Genomic DNA, 23,539 nt, shown 5'->3' with positions numbered 1-23,539 from the left:
TTTTTTGTCCGATTTTGACGCCTTACTATACTATGACGTTTTTTATGACATTTTGAGGTCGAAAAAAATTTTGACTTTTTTTGCCCGAAAAAAACGCCATACTATACTATGACGTTTTTTATGACATTTTGAAGTCCAAAAAAATTTGACTTTTTTTTCTCGATTTTGACGCCTTACTATACTATGACGTTTTTTATGACATTTTGAGTTCAAAAAAATTTTGACTTTTTTTTCCCCAAAAAAACGCCATACTATACTATGATGTTTTTTATGACATTTTGAGGTCAAAAAAAATTTTGACTTCTTTTGCCCGAAAAAAACGCCATACTATACTATGACGTTTTTATGACATTTTGAGGTCCAAAAAAATTTTGACTTTTTTTGTCCGATTTTGACGCCTTACTATACTATGACGTTTTTTATGACATTTTGAGGTCCAAAAACATTTAGACTTTTTTTGTCCGATTTTGACGCCTTACTATACTATGACGTTTTTTATGACATTTTGAGGTCCAAAAACATTTAGACTTTTTTTGCCCGAAAAAAACGCCATACTATACTATGACGTTTTTTATGACATTTTGAGGTCCAAAAAAATTTTGACTTTTTTTGCCCAAAAAAAACGCCATACTATACTATGACGTTTTTTATGACATTTTGAGGTCCAAAAAAATTTTGACTTTTTTTGTCCGATTTTGACGCCTTACTATACTATGACGTTTTTTATGACATTTTAAGGTCCAAAAAAATTTTGACTTTTTTTGTCCGATTTTGACGCCTTACTATACTATGATGTTTTTTATGACATTTTGAGGTCGAAAAAAATTTTGCCTTTTTTTGCCCGAAAAAAACGCCATACTATACTATGACGTTTTTTATGACATTTTGAGGTCGAAAAAAATGTAGACTTTTTTTGCCCAAAAAAAACTCCATACTATACTATGACGTTTTTTATGACATTTTGAGGTAAAAAAAAAAAAAAAGTGACTTTTTTTGACCGAAAAAAACGCCATACTATACTATGACGTTTTTTATGACATTTTGAGGTCCAAAAAAATTTTTGACTTTTTTTGCCCAAAAAAAAGCCTTACTATACTATGACGTTTTTTATGACATTTTGAGGTCGAAAAAAATTTAGACTTTTTTTGCCCGAAAAAAACTCCATACTATACTATGATGTTTTTTATGACATTTTGAGGTAAAAAAAAAAAAGTGACTGTTTTTGCCCGAAAAAAACGCCATACTATACTATGACGTTTTTTATGACATTTTGAGGTCGAAAAAAATTTTGACTTTTTTTTGCCCAAAAAAAACGCCATACTATGACGTTTTTTATGACATTTTGAGGTCGAAAAAATTTTTGACTTTTTTTGCCCGAAAAAAACGCCTTACTATACTATGACGTTTTTTATGACATTTTGAGGTCCAAAAAAATTTTGACTTTTTTTGTCCGATTTTGACGCCTTACTATACTATGACGTTTTTTATGACATTTTGAGGTCCAAAAAAATGTTGACTTTTTTAGCCCGAAAAAAACGCCATACTATACTATGACGTTTTTTATGACATTTTGAGGTCCAAAAAAATTTTGACTTTTTTCGCCAGAAAAAAACGCCTTACTATACTATGACGTTTTTTATGAAATTTTAAGGTCCAAAAAAATTTTGACTTTTTTTGCCCGAAAAAAACTCCAGACTATACTATGACGTTTTTTATGACATTTTGAGGTAAAAAAAAAATATGACTTTTTTTGCCCGAAAAAAACGCCATACTATACTATGACGTTTTTTATGACATTTTAATGTCGAAAAAAATTTTGACTTTTTTTGTCCGATTTTGACGCCTTACTATACTATGACGTTCTTTATGACATTTTGAGGTCGAAAAAAATTTTTACTTTTTTTGCCCGAAAAAAACGCCATACTATACTATGACGTTTTTTATGACATTTTGAGGTCGAAAAAAATTTTGACTTTTTTTGCCCGAAAAAAACGCCATACTATACTATGACGTTTTTTATGACATTTTGAGGTCGAAAAAAATTTTGACTTTTTTTGTCCGATTTTGACGCCATACCATACTATGACGTTTTTTATGACATTTTGAGGTCCAAAAAAATTTTGACTTTTTTTGTCCGATTTTGACGCCTTACTATACTATGACGTTCTTTATGACATTTTGAGGTCGAAAAAAATTTTGACTTTTTTTGTCCGATTTTGACGCCTTACTATACTATGACGTTTTTTATGACATTTTGAGGTCCAAAAAAATTTTGACTTTTTTTGCCCAAAAAAACCGCCATACTATACTATGACGTTTTTTATGACATTTTGAGGTCCAAAAAAATTTTGACTTTTTTTGTCCGATTTTGACGCCTTACTATACTATGACGTTTTTTATGACATTTTAAGGTCCAAAAAATTTTTGACTTTTTTTGTCCGATTTTGACGCCTTACTATACTATGACGTTTTTTATGACATTTTGAGGTCGAAAAAAATTTTGACTTTTTTTTGCCCAAAAAAAAACGCCATACTATGACGTTTTTTATGACATTTTGAGGTCGAAAAAATTTTTGACTTTTTTTGCCCGAAAAAAACGCCATACTATACTATGACGTTTTTATGACATTTTGAGGTCCAAAAAAATTTTGACTTTTTTTGCCCGAAAAAAACGCCATACTATACTATGACGTTTTTTATGACATTTTGAGGTCCAAAAACATTTAGACTTTTTTTGCCCGAAAAAAACGCCATACTATACTATGACGTTTTTTATGACATTTTGAGGTCCAAAAAAATTTTGACTTTTTTTGTCCGATTTTGACGCCTTACTATACTATGACGTTTTTTATGACATTTTAAGGTCCAAAAAAATTTTGACTTTTTTTGTCCGATTTTGACGCCTTACTATACTATGACGTTTTTTATGACATTTTGAGGTCGAAAAAAATTTTGCCTTTTTTTGCCCGAAAAAAACGCCATACTATACTATGACGTTTTTTATGACATTTTGAGGTAAAAAAAAAAAAAAAGTGACTTTTTTTGACCGAAAAAAAACGCCATACTATACTATGACGTTTTTTATGACATTTTGAGGTCCAAAAAAATTTTGACTTTTTTTGCCCAAAAAAAAGCCTTACTATACTATGACGTTTTTTATGACATTTTGAGGTCGAAAAAAATTTAGACTTTTTTTGCCCGAAAAAAACTCCATACTATACTATGATGTTTTTTATGACATTTTGAGGTAAAAAAAAAAAAGTGACTGTTTTTGCCCGAAAAAAACGCCATACTATGACGTTTTTTATGACATTTTGAGGTCGAAAAAATTTTTGACTTTTTTTGCCCGAAAAAAACGCCTTACTATACTATGACGTTTTTTATGACATTTTGAGGTCCAAAAAAATTTTGACTTTTTTTGTCCGATTTTGACGCCTTACTATACTATGACGTTTTTTATGACATTTTAAGGTCCAAAAAATTTTTGACTTTTTTTGTCCGATTTTGACGCCTTACTATACTATGACGTTTTTTATGACATTTTGAGGTCGAAAAAAATTTTGACTTTTTTTTGCCCAAAAAAACGCCATACTATGACGTTTTTTATGACATTTTGAGGTCGAAAAAATTTTTGACTTTTTTTGCCCGAAAAAAACGCCATACTATACTATGACGTTTTTATGACATTTTGAGGTCCAAAAAAATTTTGACTTTTTTTGCCCGAAAAAAACGCCATACTATACTATGACGTTTTTTATGACATTTTGAGGTCCAAAAACATTTAGACTTTTTTTGCCCGAAAAAAACGCCATACTATACTATGACGTTTTTTATGACATTTTGAGGTCCAAAAAAATTTTGACTTTTTTTGTCCGATTTTGACGCCTTACTATACTATGACGTTTTTTATGACATTTTAAGGTCCAAAAAAATTTTGACTTTTTTTGTCCGATTTTGACGCCTTACTATACTATGACGTTTTTTATGACATTTTGAGGTCGAAAAAAATTTTGCCTTTTTTTGCCCGAAAAAAACGCCATACTATACTATGACGTTTTTTATGACATTTTGAGGTAAAAAAAAAAAAAAAGTGACTTTTTTTGACCGAAAAAAACGCCATACTATACTATGACGTTTTTTATGACATTTTGAGGTCCAAAAAAATTTTGACTTTTTTTGCCCAAAAAAAAGCCTTACTATACTATGACGTTTTTTATGACATTTTGAGGTCGAAAAAAATTTAGACTTTTTTTGCCCGAAAAAAACTCCATACTATACTATGATGTTTTTTATGACATTTTGAGGTAAAAAAAAAAAAGTGACTGTTTTTGCCCGAAAAAAACGCCATACTATGACGTTTTTTATGACATTTTGAGGTCGAAAAAATTTTTGACTTTTTTTGCCCGAAAAAAAACGCCTTACTATACTATGACGTTTTTTATGACATTTTGAGGTCCAAAAAAATTTTGACTTTTTTTGTCCGATTTTGACGCCTTACTATACTATGACGTTTTTTATGACATTTTGAGGTCCAAAAAAATGTTGACTTTTTTAGCCTGAAAAAAACGCCTTACTATACTATGACGTTTATTATGACATTTTGAGGTCGAAAAAAATTTTGACTTTTTTTACCCGAAAAAAACGCCTTACTATACTATGACGTTTTTTATGACATTTTGAGGTCGAAAAAAATTTTGACTTTTTTTGCCCGAAAAAAACGCCATACTATACTATGACGTTTTTTATGACATTTTGAGGTCGAAAAAAATTTTGACTTTTTTTGCCCGAAAAAAACGCCTTACTATACTATGACGTTTTTTATGACATTTTGAGGTCCAAAAATATTTTGACTATTTTTGTCCGATTTTGACGCCATACCATACTATGACGTTTTTTATGACATTTTGAGGTCCAAAAAAATTTGGACTTTTTTTGTCCGATTTTGACGCCTTACTATACTATGACGTTCTTTATGACATTTTGAGGTCCAAAAAAATTTTGACTTTTTTTGCCCGAAAAAAACGCCATACTATACTATGACGTTTTTTATGACATTTTGAGGTCGAAAAAAATTTTGACTTTTTTTGCCCGAAAAAAACGCCTTACTATACTATGACGTTTTTTATGACATTTTGAGGTCCAAAAAAATTTTGACTTTTTTGCCCGAAAAAAACGCCTTACTATACTATGACGTTTTTTATGACATTTTGAGGTCCAAAAAAATGTTGACTTTTTTTGTCCGATTTTGACGCCTTACTATACTATGACGTTTTTTATGACATTTTGAGGTCCAAAAAAATTTTGACTTTTTTTGACCGAAAAAAACGCCATACTATACTATGACGTTTTTTATGACATTTTGAGGTCCAAAAAAATTTAGACTTTTTTTGTCCGATTTTGACGCCATAGTATACTATGACGTTTTTTATGACATTTTGAGGTCCAAAAATATTTTGACTATTTTTGCCCGAAAAAAACGCCATACTATACTATGACGTTTTTTATGACATTTTGAGGTCCAAAAAAATTTTGACTTTTTTGTCCGATTTTGACGCCTTACTATGACGTTTTTTTATGACATTTTGAGGTCAAAAAAAATTTTGACTTTTTTTGTCCGATTTTGACGCCTTACTATACTATGACGTTTTTTATGACATTTTGAGGTCCAAAAAAATTTTGACTTTTTTTGCCCAAAAAAAACGCCATACTATACTATGACGTTTTTTATGACATTTTGAGGTCCAAAAAAATTTTGACTTTTTTTGCCCGAAAAAAACGCCTTACTATACTATGACGTTTTTTATGACATTTTGAGGTCCAAAAAAATTTTGACTTTTTTTGCCCGAAAAAAACGCCATACTATACTATGACGTTTTTTATGACATTTTGAGGTCGAAAAAATTTTTGACTTTTTTTGCCCGAAAAAAACGTCATACTATACTATGACGTTTTTTATGACATTTTGAGGTCGAAAAAAATTTTGACTTTTTTTGTCCGATTTTGACGCCTTACTATACTATGACGTTTTTTATGACATTTTGAGGTCCAAAAAAATGTTGACTTTTTTTGTCCGATTTTGACGCCTTACTATACTATGACGTTTTTTATGACATTTTGAGGTCGAAAAAAATTTTGACTTTTTTTGCCCGAAAAAAACGCCATACTATACTATGACGTTTTTTATGACATTTTGAGGTCCAAAAAAATTTTGACTTTTTTTGCCCGAAAAAAACGCCATACTATACTATGACGTTTTTTATGACATTTTGAGGTCCAAAAAAATGTTGACTTTTTTTGCCAGAAAAAAACGCCTTACTATACTATGACGTTTTTTATGACATTTTAAGGTCCAAAAAAATTTTGACTTTTTTTGCCCGAAAAAAACTCCAGACTATACTATGACGTTTTTTATGACATTTTGAGGTAAAAAAAAATGTGACTTTTTTTCACCGAAAAAAACGCCATACTATACTATGACGTTTTTTATGACATTTTGAGGTCCAAAAAAATTTTGACTTTTTTTGTCCGATTTTGACGCCTTACTATACTATGACGTTTTTTATGACATTTTGAGGTCGAAAAAAATTTTGACTTTTTTTGCCCGAAAAAAACGCCTTACTATACTATGACGTTTTTTATGATATTTTGAGGTCCAAAAAAATTTTGACTTTTTTTGTCCGATTTTGACGCCTTACTATACTATGACGTTTTTTATGACATTTTGAGGTCGAAAAAAATTTTGACTTTTTTTGCCCGAAAAAAACGCCATACTATACTATGACGTTTTTTATGACATTTTGAGGTCCAAAAAAATTTTGACTTTTTTTGCCCGAAAAAAACGCCTTACTATACTATGACGTTTATTATGACATTTTGAGGTCGAAACAAATTTTGACTTTTTTTACCCGAAAAAAACGCCTTACTATACTATGACGTTTTTTATGACATTTTGAGGTCCAAAAAAATGTTGACTTTTTTTGTCCGATTTTGACGCCTTACTATACTATGACGTTTTTTATGACATTTTGAGGTCGAAAAAAATTTTGACTTTTTTTGCCCGAAAAAAACGCCATACTATACTATGACGTTTTTTATGACATTTTGAGGTCGAAAAAAATTTTGACTTTTTTTGCCCGAAAAAAACGCCATACTATACTATGACGTTTTTTATGACATTTTGAGGTCCAAAAAAATTTTGACTTTTTTCGCCAGAAAAAAACGCCTTACTATACTATGACGTTTTTTATGACATTTTGAGGTCCAAAAAAATTTTGACTTTTTTCGCCAGAAAAAAACGCCTTACTATACTATGACGTTTTTTATGACATTTTAAGGTCCAAAAAAATTTTGACTTTTTTTGCCCGAAAAAAACTCCAGACTATACTATGACGTTTTTTATGACATTTTGAGGTCCAAAAAAATTTTGACTTTTTTTGCCCGAAAAAAACGCCTTACTATACTATGACGTTTTTTTATGACATTTTGAGGTCCAAAAAAATGTTGACTTTTTTTGTCCGATTTTGACGCCTTACTATACTATGACGTTTTTTATGACATTTTGAGGTCGAAAAAAATTTTGACTTTTTTTGCCCGAAAAAAACGCCATACTATACTATGACGTTTTTTATGACATTTTGAGGTCGAAAAAAATTTTGACTTTTTTCGCCCGAAAAAAACGCCATACTATACTATGACGTTTTTTATGACATTTTGAGGTCCAAAAAAATTTTGACTTTTTTCGCCAGAAAAAAACGCCTTACTATACTATGACGTTTTTTATGACATTTTGAGGTCCAAAAAAATTTTGACTTTTTTCGCCAGAAAAAAACACCTTACTATACTATGACGTTTTTTATGACATTTTAAGGTCCAAAAAAATTTTGACTTTTTTTGCCCGAAAAAAACTCCAGACTATACTATGACGTTTTTTATGACATTTTGAGGTAAAAAAAAAATGTGACTTTTTTTCACCGAAAAAAACGCCATACTATACTATGACGTTTTTTATGACATTTTGAGGTAAAAAAAAAATAAGACTTTTTTTGCCCGAAAAAAACGCCATACTATACTATGACGTTTTTTATGACATTTTAATGTCGAAAAAAATTTTGACTTTTTTTGTCCGATTTTGACGCCTTACTATACTATGACGTTCTTTATGACATTTTGAGGTCGAAAAAAATTTTGACTTTTTTTGCCCGAAAAAAACGCCATACTATACTATGACGTTTTTTATGACATTTTGAGGTCGAAAAAAATTTTGACTTTTTTTGCCCGAAAAAAACGCCATACTATACTATGACGTTTTTTATGACATTTTGAGGTCGAAAAAAATTTTGACTTTTTTTGTCCGATTTTGACGCCATACCATACTATGACGTTTTTTATGACATTTTGAGGTCCAAAAAAATTTTGACTTTTTTTGCCCAAAAAAAACGCCATACTATACTATGACGTTTTTTATGACATTTTGAGGTCCAAAAAAATTTTGACTTTTTTTGCCCGAAAAAAACGCCTTACTATACTATGACGTTTTTTATGACATTTTGAGGTCCAAAAAAATTTTGACTTTTTTTGCCCGAAAAAAACGCCATACTATACTATGACGTTTTTTATGACATTTTGAGGTCGAAAAAATTTTTGACTTTTTTTGCCCGAAAAAAACGTCATACTATACTATGACGTTTTTTATGACATTTTGAGGTCGAAAAAAATTTTGACTTTTTTTGTCCGATTTTGACGCCTTACTATACTATGACGTTTTTTATGACATTTTGAGGTCCAAAAAAATGTTGACTTTTTTTGTCCGATTTTGACGCCTTACTATACTATGACGTTTTTTATGACATTTTGAGGTCGAAAAAAATTTTGACTTTTTTTGCCCGAAAAAAACGCCATACTATACTATGACGTTTTTTATGACATTTTGAGGTCCAAAAAAATTTTGACTTTTTTTGCCCGAAAAAAAACGCCATACTATACTATGACGTTTTTTATGACATTTTGAGGTCCAAAAAAATGTTGACTTTTTTTGCCAGAAAAAAACGCCTTACTATACTATGACGTTTTTTATGACATTTTAAGGTCCAAAAAAATTTTGACTTTTTTTGCCCGAAAAAAACTCCAGACTATACTATGACGTTTTTTATGACATTTTGAGGTAAAAAAAAATGTGACTTTTTTTCACCGAAAAAAACGCCATACTATACTATGACGTTTTTTATGACATTTTGAGGTCCAAAAAAATTTTGACTTTTTTTGTCCGATTTTGACGCCTTACTATACTATGACGTTTTTTATGACATTTTGAGGTCGAAAAAAATTTTGACTTTTTTTGCCCGAAAAAAACGCCTTACTATACTATGACGTTTTTTATGATATTTTGAGGTCCAAAAAAATTTTGACTTTTTTTGTCCGATTTTGACGCCTTACTATACTATGACGTTTTTTATGACATTTTGAGGTCGAAAAAAATTTTGACTTTTTTTGCCCGAAAAAAAACGCCATACTATACTATGACGTTTTTTATGACATTTTGAGGTCCAAAAAAATTTTGACTTTTTTTGCCCGAAAAAAACGCCTTACTATACTATGACGTTTATTATGACATTTTGAGGTCGAAACAAATTTTGACTTTTTTTACCCGAAAAAAACGCCTTACTATACTATGACGTTTTTTATGACATTTTGAGGTCCAAAAAAATGTTGACTTTTTTTGTCCGATTTTGACGCCTTACTATACTATGACGTTTTTTATGACATTTTGAGGTCGAAAAAAATTTTGACTTTTTTTGCCCGAAAAAAACGCCATACTATACTATGACGTTTTTTATGACATTTTGAGGTCGAAAAAAATTTTGACTTTTTTTGCCCGAAAAAAACGCCATACTATACTATGACGTTTTTTATGACATTTTGAGGTCCAAAAAAATTTTGACTTTTTTCGCCAGAAAAAAACGCCTTACTATACTATGACGTTTTTTATGACATTTTGAGGTCCAAAAAAATTTTGACTTTTTTCGCCAGAAAAAAACGCCTTACTATACTATGACGTTTTTTATGACATTTTAAGGTCCAAAAAAATTTTGACTTTTTTTGCCCGAAAAAAACTCCAGACTATACTATGACGTTTTTTATGACATTTTGAGGTCCAAAAAAATTTTGACTTTTTTTGCCCGAAAAAAACGCCTTACTATACTATGACGTTTTTTTATGACATTTTGAGGTCCAAAAAAATGTTGACTTTTTTTGTCCGATTTTGACGCCTTACTATACTATGACGTTTTTTATGACATTTTGAGGTCGAAAAAAATTTTGACTTTTTTTGCCCGAAAAAAACGCCATACTATACTATGACGTTTTTTATGACATTTTGAGGTCGAAAAAAATTTTGACTTTTTTCGCCCGAAAAAAACGCCATACTATACTATGACGTTTTTTATGACATTTTGAGGTCCAAAAAAATTTTGACTTTTTTCGCCAGAAAAAAACGCCTTACTATACTATGACGTTTTTTATGACATTTTGAGGTCCAAAAAAATTTTGACTTTTTTCGCCAGAAAAAAACACCTTACTATACTATGACGTTTTTTATGACATTTTAAGGTCCAAAAAAATTTTGACTTTTTTTGCCCGAAAAAAACTCCAGACTATACTATGACGTTTTTTATGACATTTTGAGGTAAAAAAAAAATGTGACTTTTTTTCACCGAAAAAAACGCCATACTATACTATGACGTTTTTTATGACATTTTGAGGTAAAAAAAAAATAAGACTTTTTTTGCCCGAAAAAAACGCCATACTATACTATGACGTTTTTTATGACATTTTAATGTCGAAAAAAATTTTGACTTTTTTTGTCCGATTTTGACGCCTTACTATACTATGACGTTCTTTATGACATTTTGAGGTCGAAAAAAATTTTGACTTTTTTTGCCCGAAAAAAACGCCATACTATACTATGACGTTTTTTATGACATTTTGAGGTCGAAAAAAATTTTGACTTTTTTTGCCCGAAAAAAACGCCATACTATACTATGACGTTTTTTATGACATTTTGAGGTCGAAAAAAATTTTGACTTTTTTTGTCCGATTTTGACGCCATACCATACTATGACGTTTTTTATGACATTTTGAGGTCCAAAAAAATTTTGACTTTTTTTGTCCGATTTTGACGCCTTACTATACTATGACGTTCTTTATGACATTTTGAGGTCGAAAAAAATTTTGACTTTTTTTGCCCGAAAAAAACGCCATACTATACTATGACGTTTTTTATGACATTTTGAGGTCGAAAAAATTTTTGACTTTTTTTGCCCGAAAAAACGCCTTACTATACTATGACGTTTTTTATGACATTTTGAGGTCCAAAAAAATTTTTGACTTTTTTTGTCCGATTTTGACGCCATACTATACTATGACGTTTTTTATGACATTTTGAGGTCCAAAAAAATGTTGACTTTTTTTGTCCGATTTTGACGCCTTACTATACTATGACGTTTTTTATGACATTTTGAGGTCCAAAAAAATTTTGACTTTTTTTGCCCGAAAAAAACGCCTTACTATACTATGATGTTTTTTATGACATTTTTAGGTCGAAAAAATTTTTGACTTTTTTTGCCCGAAAAAAACGCCATACTATACTATGACGTTTTTTATGACATTTTGAGGTCCAAAAAAATTTTGACTTTTTTCGCCAGAAAAAAACGCCTTACTATACTATGACGTTTTTTATGACATTTTGAGGTCCAAAAAAATTTTGACTTTTTTCGCCAGAAAAAAACGCCTTACTATACTATGACGTTTTTTATGACATTTTAAGGTCCAAAAAAATTTTGACTTTTTTTGCCCGAAAAAAACTCCAGACTATACTATGACGTTTTTTATGACATTTTGAGGTCCAAAAAAATTTTGACTTTTTTTGCCCGAAAAAAACGCCTTACTATACTATGACGTTTTTTTATGACATTTTGAGGTCCAAAAAAATGTTGACTTTTTTTGTCCGATTTTGACGCCTTACTATACTATGACGTTTTTTATGACATTTTGAGGTCGAAAAAAATTTTGACTTTTTTTGCCCGAAAAAAACGCCATACTATACTATGACGTTTTTTATGACATTTTGAGGTCGAAAAAAATTTTGACTTTTTTCGCCCGAAAAAAACGCCATACTATACTATGACGTTTTTTATGACATTTTGAGGTCCAAAAAAATTTTGACTTTTTTCGCCAGAAAAAAACGCCTTACTATACTATGACGTTTTTTATGACATTTTGAGGTCCAAAAAAATTTTGACTTTTTTCGCCAGAAAAAAACACCTTACTATACTATGACGTTTTTTATGACATTTTAAGGTCCAAAAAAATTTTGACTTTTTTTGCCCGAAAAAAACTCCAGACTATACTATGACGTTTTTTATGACATTTTGAGGTAAAAAAAAAATGTGACTTTTTTTCACCGAAAAAAACGCCATACTATACTATGACGTTTTTTATGACATTTTGAGGTAAAAAAAAAATAAGACTTTTTTTGCCCGAAAAAAACGCCATACTATACTATGACGTTTTTTATGACATTTTAATGTCGAAAAAAATTTTGACTTTTTTTGTCCGATTTTGACGCCTTACTATACTATGACGTTCTTTATGACATTTTGAGGTCGAAAAAAATTTTGACTTTTTTTGCCCGAAAAAAACGCCATACTATACTATGACGTTTTTTATGACATTTTGAGGTCGAAAAAAATTTTGACTTTTTTTGCCCGAAAAAAACGCCATACTATACTATGACGTTTTTTATGACATTTTGAGGTCGAAAAAAATTTTGACTTTTTTTGTCCGATTTTGACGCCATACCATACTATGACGTTTTTTATGACATTTTGAGGTCCAAAAAAATTTTGACTTTTTTTGTCCGATTTTGACGCCTTACTATACTATGACGTTCTTTATGACATTTTGAGGTCGAAAAAAATTTTGACTTTTTTTGCCCGAAAAAAACGCCATACTATACTATGACGTTTTTTATGACATTTTGAGGTCGAAAAAAATTTTGACTTTTTTTGCCCGAAAAAACGCCTTACTATACTATGACGTTTTTTATGACATTTTGAGGTCCAAAAAAATTTTTGACTTTTTTTGTCCGATTTTGACGCCATACTATACTATGACGTTTTTTATGACATTTTGAGGTCCAAAAAAATGTTGACTTTTTTTGTCCGATTTTGACGCCTTACTATACTATGACGTTTTTTATGACATTTTGAGGTCCAAAAAAATTTTGACTTTTTTTGCCCGAAAAAAACGCCTTACTATACTATGATGTTTTTTATGACATTTTTAGGTCGAAAAAATTTTTGACTTTTTTTGCCCGAAAAAAACGCCATACTATACTATGACGTTTTTTATGACATTTTGAGGTCCAAAAAAATTTTGACTTTTTTTGCCCGAAAAAAACGCCATACTATACTATGACGTTTTTTATGACATTTTGAGGTCGAAAAAAATTTTGACTTTTTTTGCCCGAAAAAAACGCCATACTATACTATGACCTTTTTTATGACATTTTGAGGTCGAAAAAAATTTTGACTTTTTTTACCCGAAAAAAACGCCTTACTATACTATGACGTTTTTTATGACATTTTGAGGTCGAAAAAAATTTTGACTTTTTTTGCCCGAAAAAAACGCCATACTATACTATGACGTTTTTTATGACATTTTGAGGTCGAAAAAAATTTTGACTTTTTTTGCCCGAAAAAAACGCCTTACTATACTATGACGTTTTTTATGACATTTTGAGGTCCAAAAATATTTTGACTATTTTTGTCCGATTTTGACGCCATACCATACTATGACGTTTTTTATGACATTTTGAGGTCCAAAAAAATTTGGACTTTTTTTGTCCGATTTTGACGCCTTACTATACTATGACGTTCTTTATGACATTTTGAGGTCCAAAAAAATTTTGACTTTTTTTGCCCGAAAAAAACGCCATACTATACTATGACGTTTTTTATGACATTTTGAGGTCGAAAAAAATTTTGACTTTTTTTGCCCGAAAAAAACGCCTTACTATACTATGACGTTTTTTATGACATTTTGAGGTCCAAAAAAATTTTGACTTTTTTTGCCCGAAAAAAACGCCTTACTATACTATGACGTTTTTTATGACATTTTGAGGTCCAAAAAAATGTTGACTTTTTTTGTCCGATTTTGACGCCTTACTATACTATGACGTTTTTTATGACATTTTGAGGTCCAAAAAAATTTTGACTTTTTTTGACCGAAAAAAACTCCAGACTATACTATGACGTTTTTTATGACATTTTGAGGTAAAAAAAAAATGTGACTTTTTTTCACCGAAAAAAACGCCATACTATACTATGACGTTTTTTATGACATTTTGAGGTAAAAAAAAAATAAGACTTTTTTTGCCCGAAAAAAACGCCATACTATACTATGACGTTTTTTATGACATTTTAATGTCGAAAAAAATTTTGACTTTTTTTGTCCGATTTTGACGCCTTACTATACTATGACGTTCTTTATGACATTTTGAGGTCGAAAAAAATTTTGACTTTTTTTGCCCGAAAAAAACGCCATACTATACTATGACGTTTTTTATGACATTTTGAGGTCGAAAAAAATTTTGACTTTTTTTGCCCGAAAAAAACGCCATACTATACTATGACGTTTTTTATGACATTTTGAGGTCGAAAAAAATTTTGACTTTTTTTGTCCGATTTTGACGCCATACCATACTATGACGTTTTTTATGACATTTTGAGGTCCAAAAAAATTTTGACTTTTTTTGTCCGATTTTGACGCCTTACTATACTATGACGTTCTTTATGACATTTTGAGGTCGAAAAAAATTTTGACTTTTTTTGCCCGAAAAAAACGCCATACTATACTATGACGTTTTTTATGACATTTTGAGGTCGAAAAAAATTTTGACTTTTTTTGCCCGAAAAAACGCCTTACTATACTATGACGTTTTTTATGACATTTTGAGGTCCAAAAAAATTTTTGACTTTTTTTGTCCGATTTTGACGCCATACTATACTATGACGTTTTTTATGACATTTTGAGGTCCAAAAAAATGTTGACTTTTTTTGTCCGATTTTGACGCCTTACTATACTATGACGTTTTTTATGACATTTTGAGGTCCAAAAAAATTTTGACTTTTTTTGCCCGAAAAAAACGCCTTACTATACTATGATGTTTTTTATGACATTTTTAGGTCGAAAAAATTTTTGACTTTTTTTGCCCGAAAAAAACGCCATACTATACTATGACGTTTTTTATGACATTTTGAGGTCCAAAAAAATTTTGACTTTTTTTGCCCGAAAAAAACGCCATACTATACTATGACGTTTTTTATGACATTTTGAGGTCGAAAAAAATTTTGACTTTTTTTGCCCGAAAAAAACGCCATACTATACTATGACCTTTTTTATGACATTTTGAGGTCGAAAAAAATTTTGACTTTTTTTACCCGAAAAAAACGCCTTACTATACTATGACGTTTTTTATGACATTTTGAGGTCGAAAAAAATTTTGACTATTTTTGTCCGATTTTGACGCCATACCATACTATGACGTTTTTTATGACATTTTGAGGTCCAAAAAAATTTGGACTTTTTTTGTCCGATTTTGACGCCTTACTATACTATGACGTTCTTTATGACATTTTGAGGTCCAAAAAAATTTTGACTTTTTTTGCCCGAAAAAAACGCCATACTATACTATGACGTTTTTTATGACATTTTGAGGTCGAAAAAAATTTTGACTTTTTTTGCCCGAAAAAAACGCCTTACTATACTATGACGTTTTTTATGACATTTTGAGGTCCAAAAAAATTTTGACTTTTTTTGCCCGAAAAAAACGCCTTACTATACTATGACGTTTTTTATGACATTTTGAGGTCCAAAAAAATGTTGACTTTTTTTGTCCGATTTTGACGCCTTACTATACTATGACGTTTTTTATGACATTTTGAGGTCCAAAAAAATTTTGACTTTTTTTGACCGAAAAAAACGCCATACTATACTATGACGTTTTTTATGACATTTTGAGGTCCAAAAAAATTTAGACTTTTTTTGCCCGAAAAAAACGCCTTACTATACTATGACGTTTATTATGACATTTTGAGGTCGAAACAAATTTTGACTTTTTTTACCCGAAAAAAACGCCTTACTATACTATGACGTTTTTTATGACATTTTGAGGTCGAAAAAAATTTTGACTTTTTTTGTCCGATTTTGACGCCATACTATACTATGACGTTTTTTATGACATTTTGAGGTCCAAAAAAATTTTGACTTTTTTTGTCCGATTTTGACGCCTTACTATACTATGACGTTTTTTATGACATTTTGAGGTCCAAAAATATTTTGACTATTTTTGCCCGAAAAAAACGCCATACTATACTATGACGTTTTTTATGACATTTTGAGGTCGAAAAAAATTTTGACTTTTTTTGTCCGATTTTGACGCCATACTATACTATGACGTTTTTTATGACATTTTGAGGTCGAAAAAAATGTTGACTTTTTTTGTTCTATTTTGAGGCCTTACTATACTATGACGTTTTCTATGACATTTTGAGGTCCAAAAAAATTTTGACTTTTTTGTCCGATTTTGACGCCTTACTATGACGTTTTTTTATGACATTTTGAGGTCAAAAAAAATTTTGACTTTTTTTGTCCGATTTTGACGCCTTACTATACTATGACGTTTTTTATGACATTTTGAGGTCCAAAAAAATTTTGACTTTTTTTGTCCGATTTTGACGCCTTACTATACTATGACGTTTTTTATGACATTTTGAGGTCGAAAAAAATTTTGACTTTTTTTGCCCGAAAAAAACGCCATACTATACTATGACGTTTTTTATGACATTTTGAGGTCCAAAAAAATTTTGACTTTTTTTGCCCGAAAAAAACGCCTTACTATACTATGACGTTTTTTATGACATTTTGAGGTCGAAAAAAATTTTGACTTTTTTTGCCCGAAAAAAACGCCATACTATACTATGACGTTTTTTATGACATTTTGAGGTCCAAAAAAATTTTGACTTTTTTTGTCCGATTTTGACGCCTTACTATACTATGACGTTTTTTATGACATTTTGAGGTCCAAAAAAATTTTGACTTTTTTTGCCCGAAAAAAACGCCTTACTATACTATGACGTTTTTTATGACATTTTGAGGTCGAAAAAAATTTTGACTTTTTTTGCCCGAAAAAAACGCCATACTATACTATGACGTTTTTTATGACATTTTGAGGTCGAAAAAATTTTTGACTTTTTTTGCCCGAAAAAAACGCCATACTATACTATGACGTTTTTTATGACATTTTGAGGTCCAAAAAAATGTTGACTTTTTTTGTCCGATTTTGACGCCTTACTCTACTATGACGTTTTTTATGACATTTTGAGGTCCAAAAATATTTTGACTTTTTTGTCCGATTTTGACGCCTTACTATGACGTTTTTTTATGACATTTTGAGGTCAAAAAAAAATTTGACTTTTTTTGTCCGATTTTGACGCCTTACTATACTATGACGTTTTTTATGACATTTTGAGGTCCAAAAAAAATGTGACTTTTTTTGCCCAAAAAAAACGCCATACTATACTATGACGTTTTTTATGACATTTTGAGGTCGAAAAAAATGTTGACTTTTTTTGCCCGAAAAAAACGCCTTACTATACTATGACGTTTTTTATGTCATTTTGAGGTCGTAAAAAATTTTGACTTTTTTTGCCCGAAAAAAACGTCATACTATACTATGACGTTTTTTATGACATTTTAATGTCGAAAAAAATTTTGACTTTTTTTGCCCGAAAAAAACGCCTTACTATACTATGACGTTTTTTATGACATTTTGAGGTCGAAAAAAACTTTGACTTTTTTTTGCCCAAAAAAAAAACGCCATACTATGACGTTTTTTTATGACATTTTGAGGTCGAAAAAATTTTTGACTTTTTTTGCCCGAAAAAAACGCCATACTATACTATGACGTTTTTTATGACATTTTGAGGTCGAAAAAAATGTTGACTTTTTTTGCCCGAAAAAAACGCCTTACTATACTATGACGTTTTTTATGACATTTTGAGGTCCAAAAATATTTTGACTATTTTTGTCCGATTTTGACGCCATACCATACTATGACGTTTTTTATGACATTTTGAGGTCGAAAAAAATTTTGACTTTTTTTGTCCGATTTTGACGCCTTACTATACTATGACGTTTTTTATGACATTTTGAGGTCCAAAAAAATTTTGACTTTTTTTGCCCGAAAAAAACGCCTTACTATACTATGACGTTTTTTATGACATTTTGAGGTCGAAAAAAAATTTTGACTTTTTTTGCCCGAAAAAAACGCCATACTATACTATGACCTTTTTTATGACATTTTGAGGTCGAAAAAAATTTTGACTTTTTTTGCCCGAAAAAAACGCCTTACTATACTATGACGTTTTTTATGACATTTTGAGGTCCAAAAATATTTTGACTATTTTTGTCCGATTTTGACGCCATACTATACTATGACGTTTTTTATGACATTTTGAGGTCCAAAAAAATTTGGACTTTTTTTGTCCGATTTTGACGCCTTACTATACTATGACGTTTTTTATGACATTTTGAGGTCGAAAAAAATTTTGACTTTTTTTGCCCGAAAAAAACGCCTTACTATACTATGACGTTTTTTATGACATTTTGAGGTCGAAAAAAATGTTGACTTTTTTTGCCCGAAAAAAACGCCATACTATACTATGACCTTTTTTATGACATTTTGAGGTCCAAAAAAATTTTGACTTTTTTTGCCCGAAAAAAACGCCATACTATACTATGATGTTTTTTATGACATTTTGAGGTCCAAAAAAATTTTGACTTTTTTTGCCCGAAAAAAACGCCATACTATACTATGATGTTTTTTATGACATTTTGAGGTCCAAAAAAATTTTGCCTTTTTTTGCCCGAAAAAAACGCCATACTATACTATGACGTTTTTTATGACATTTTGAGGTCCAAAAATATTTTGACTATTTTTGTCCGATTTTGACGCCATACTATACTATGACGTTTTTTATGACATTTTGAGGTCCAAAAAAATGTTGACTTTTTTTGTCCGATTTTGACGCCTTACTCTACTATGACGTTTTTTATGACATTTTGAGGTCGAAAAAAATTGTGACTTTTTTTGCCCGAAAAAAACGCCTTACTATACTATGACGTTTTTTATGACATTTTAAGGTCGAAAAAAATTTTGACTTTTTTTGCCCGAAAAAAACGCCATACTATACTATGACCTTTTTTATGACATTTTGAGGTCGAAAAAAATTTTGACTTTTTTTGCCCGAAAAAAACGCCTTACTATACTATGACGTTTTTTATGACATTTTGAGGTCCAAAAATATTTTGACTTCTTTTGCCCGAAAAAAACGCCTTACTATACTATGACGTTTATTATGACATTTTGAGGTCGAAACAAATTTTGACTTTTTTTACCCGAAAAAAACGCCTTACTATACTATGACGTTTTTTATGACATTTTGAGGTCGAAAAAAATTTGGACTTTTTTTGTCCGAAAAAAACGCCATACTATACTATGACGTTTTTTATGACATTTTGAGGTCGAAAAAATTTTTGACTTTTTTTGCCCGAAAAAAACGCCATACTATACTATGACGTTTTTTATGACATTTTGAGGTCGAAAAAAACTTTGACTTTTTTTTGCCCAAAAAAAACGCCATACTATGACGTTTTTTATGACATTTTGAGGTCGAAAAAATTTTTGACTTTTTTTGCCCGAAAAAAAACGCCATACTATACTATGACGTTTTTTATGACATTTTGAGGTCGAAAAAAATTTTGACTTTTTTTGCCCGAAAAAAACGCCTTACTATACTATGACGTTTTTTATGACATTTTGAGGTCCAAAAATATTTTGACTATTTTTGTCCGATTTTGACGCCATACCATACTATGACGTTTTTTATGACATTTTGAGGTCCAAAAAAATTTGGACTTTTTTTGTCCGATTTTGACGCCTTACTATACTATGACGTTTTTTATGACATTTTGAGGTCCAAAAAAATTTTGACTTTTTTTGCCCGAAAAAAACGCCTTACTATACTATGACGTTTTTTATGACATTTTGAGGTCGAAAAAAATTTTGACTTTTTTTGCCCGAAAAAAACGCCATACTATACTATGACGTTTTTTATGACATTTTGAGGTCCAAAAAAATTTTGACTTTTTTTGCCCGAAAAAAACGCCTTACTATACTATGACGTTTTTTATGACATTTTGAGGTCCAAAAATATTTTGACTTTTTTTGCCCGAAAAAAACGCCATACTATACTATGACGTTTTTTATGACATTTTGAGGTCGAAAAAATTTTTGACTTTTTTTGCCCGAAAAAAACGCCATACTATACTATGACGTTTTTTATGACATTTTGAGGTCCAAAAAAATGTTGACTTTTTTTGTTCTATTTTGAGGCCTTACTATACTATGACGTTTTCTATGACATTTTGAGGTCCAAAAAAATTTTGACTTTTTTGTCCGATTTTGACGCCTTACTATGACGTTTTTTTATGACATTTTGAGGTCAAAAAAAATTTTGACTTTTTTTGTCCGATTTTGACGCCTTACTATACTATGACGTTTTTTATGACATTTTGAGGTCCAAAAAAATTTTGACTTTTTTTACCCGAAAAAAACGCCTTACTATACTATGACGTTTTTTATGACATTTTGAGGTCCAAAAAAATTTTGACTTTTTTTGTCCGATTTTGACGCCATACCATACTATGACGTTTTTTATGACATTTTGAGGTACAAAAAAATTTTGACTTTTTTTGTCCGATTTTGACGCCTTACTATACTATGACGTTTATTATGACATTTTGAGGTCCAAAAAAATGTTGACTTTTTTTGTCCGATTTTGACGCCTTACTATACTATGACATTTTTTATGACATTTTGAGGTCCAAAAAAATTTTGACTTTTTTTGCCCGAAAAAAACGCCTTACTATACTATGATGTTTTTTATGACATTTTGAGGTCGAAAAAATTTTTGACTTTTTTTGCCCGAAAAAAACGCCATACTATACTATGACGTTTTTTATGACATTTTGAGGTCGAAAAAAATGTTGACTTTTTTTACCCGAAAAAAGGCCTTACTATACTATGACGTTTTTTATGACATTTTGAGGTCAAAAAATTTTTTGACTTTTTTTGCCCGAAAAAAACGCCATACTATACTATGACGTTTTTTATGACATTTTGAGGTCGAAAAAAATTTTGACTTTTTTTGTCCGATTCTGATGCCTTACTATACTATGACGTTTTTTATGACATTTTGAGGTCCAAAAAAATTTTGACTTTTTTTACCCGAAAAAAATGCCTTACTATACTATGACGTTTTTTATGACATTTTGAGGTCGAAAAAATTTTTGACTTTTTTTGCCCGAAAAAAACGCCATACTATACTATGACGTTTTTTATGACATTTTGAGGTCGAAAAAAACTTTGACTTTTTTTTGCCCAAAAAAAACGCCATACTATGACGTTTTTTATGACATTTTGAGGTCGAAAAAATTTTTGACTTTTTTTGCCCGAAAAAAACGCCATACTATACTATGACGTTTTTTATGACATTTTGAGGTCGAAAAAAATTTTGACTTTTTTTGCCCGAAAAAAACGCCTTACTATACTATGACGTTTTTTATGACATTTTGAGGTCCAAAAATATTTTGACTATTTTTGTCCGATTTTGACGCCATACCATACTATGACGTTTTTTATGACATTTTGAGGTCCAAAAAAATTTGGACTTTTTTTGTCCGATTTTGACGCCTTACTATACTATGACGTTTTTTATGACATTTTGAGGTCCAAAAAAATTTTGACTTTTTTTGCCCGAAAAAAACGCCTTACTATACTATGACGTTTTTTATGACATTTTGAGGTCGAAAAAAATTTTGACTTTTTTTGCCCGAAAAAAACGCCATACTATACTATGACGTTTTTTATGACATTTTGAGGTCCAAAAAAATTTTGACTTTTTTTGCCCGAAAAAAACGCCTTACTATACTATGACGTTTTTTATGACATTTTGAGGTCCAAAAATATTTTGACTTTTTTTGCCCGAAAAAAACGCCATACTATACTATGACGTTTTTTATGACATTTTGAGGTCGAAAAAAATTTTGACTTTTTTTGCCCGAAAAAAACGCCATACTATACTATGACGTTTTTTATGACATTTTGAGGTCCAAAAAAATGTTGACTTTTTTTGTTCTATTTTGAGGCCTTACTATACTATGACGTTTTCTATGACATTTTGAGGTCCAAAAAAATTTTGACTTTTTTGTCCGATTTTGACGCCTTACTATGACGTTTTTTTATGACATTTTGAGGTCAAAAAAAATTTTGACTTTTTTTGTCCGATTTTGACGCCTTACTATACTATGACGTTTTTTATGACATTTTGAGGTCCAAAAAAATTTTGACTTTTTTTGTCCGATTTTGACGCCTTACTATACTATGACGTTTTTTATGACATTTTGAGGTCGAAAAAAATTTTGACTTTTTTTGCCCGAAAAAAACGCCATACTATACTATGACGTTTTTTATGACATTTTGAGGTCCAAAAAAATTTTGACTTTTTTTGCCCGAAAAAAACGCCTTACTATACTATGACGTTTTTTATGACATTTTGAGGTCCAAAAATATTTTGACTTTTTTTGCCCGAAAAAAACGCCATACTATACTATGACGTTTTTTATGACATTTTGAGGTCGAAAAAAATTTTGACTTTTTTTACCCGAAAAAAACGCCTTACTATACTATGACGTTTTTTATGACATTTTGAGGTCCAAAAAAATTTTGACTTTTTTTGTCCGATTTTGACGCCATACCATACTATGACGTTTTTTATGACATTTTGAGGTACAAAAAAATTTTGACTTTTTTTGTCCGATTTTGACGCCTTACTATACTATGACGTTTATTATGACATTTTGAGGTCCAAAAAAATGTTGACTTTTTTTGTCCGATTTTGACGCCTTACTATACTATGACATTTTTTATGACATTTTGAGGTCCAAAAAAATTTTGACTTTTTTTGCCCGAAAAAAACGCCTTACTATACTATGATGTTTTTTATGACATTTTGAGGTCGAAAAAATTTTTGACTTTTTTTGCCCGAAAAAAACGCCATACTATACTATGACGTTTTTTATGACATTTTGAGGTCGAAAAAAATGTTGACTTTTTTTACCCGAAAAAAGGCCTTACTATACTATGACGTTTTTTATGACATTTTGAGGTCAAAAAAATTTTTGACTTTTTTTGCCCGAAAAAAACGCCATACTATACTATGACGTTTTTTATGACATTTTGAGGTCGAAAAAAATTTTGACTTTTTTTGTCCGATTCTGATGCCTTACTATACTATGACGTTTTTTATGACATTTTGAGGTCCAAAAAAATTTTGACTTTTTTTACCCGAAAAAAATGCCT

The sequence above is a fragment of the Toxotes jaculatrix genome, chromosome 1 (genome assembly GCF_017976425.1).
Source record: "Toxotes jaculatrix isolate fToxJac2 chromosome 1, fToxJac2.pri, whole genome shotgun sequence".
Classification (NCBI taxonomy): Eukaryota; Metazoa; Chordata; class Actinopteri; family Toxotidae; genus Toxotes; species Toxotes jaculatrix.
Note: the sequence above shows the minus strand (reverse complement) of the source record.